This window comes from Tupaia chinensis, unplaced genomic scaffold (assembly GCF_000334495.1).
Source record: "Tupaia chinensis unplaced genomic scaffold, TupChi_1.0 Scaffold142854_1, whole genome shotgun sequence".
In the NCBI taxonomy this organism is placed as follows: domain Eukaryota; kingdom Metazoa; phylum Chordata; class Mammalia; order Scandentia; family Tupaiidae; genus Tupaia; species Tupaia belangeri.
Genome location: NW_006202699.1, coordinates 398761 through 399238, shown reverse-complemented (window position 1 = coordinate 399238; position 478 = coordinate 398761).

Here is a 478-nt window from a genome sequence, read left to right as displayed (position 1 = left end):
AACCACAAAAAAAAAAAAAAAAAAAAAAAAAAAAGAAAGAAAGAATTATTTAATTTTATTTGCTGTAAGACAGAGAGAGAGAAAGGGAAAGTGAGAAAGCAAGCCACCAGGTCCAGGACTTGAACCTGGCCAGGTTCACTTTTTTTTAATTGCCAGAGGGCATGTGTGCTTGCCAGAGACATGAAGAGGGAGAGAGAGCACCTCTGAGCAGGAGTGGCTATGCCGTCCTCCTCTTTCAACCCTTTCTCCTCCGTCTCTCCGTCCTGTTGGGATTTAAGGCATGCATACACACATGTTGCTGCTGTGTTTTTAAGCCACCAGGGCCAGGACTTGAACCACATGGTTGGCCATGTGGGACCTGACTCCCTTAACCACTAGGCCATGGAATAGCCCCAAACTCACTGTGTAACAAAGCCACTCCTGCGACAGTGGCATGCATCCATTCAGGAGGATGGAGCCCTCGCAGGTCCACAAGCCC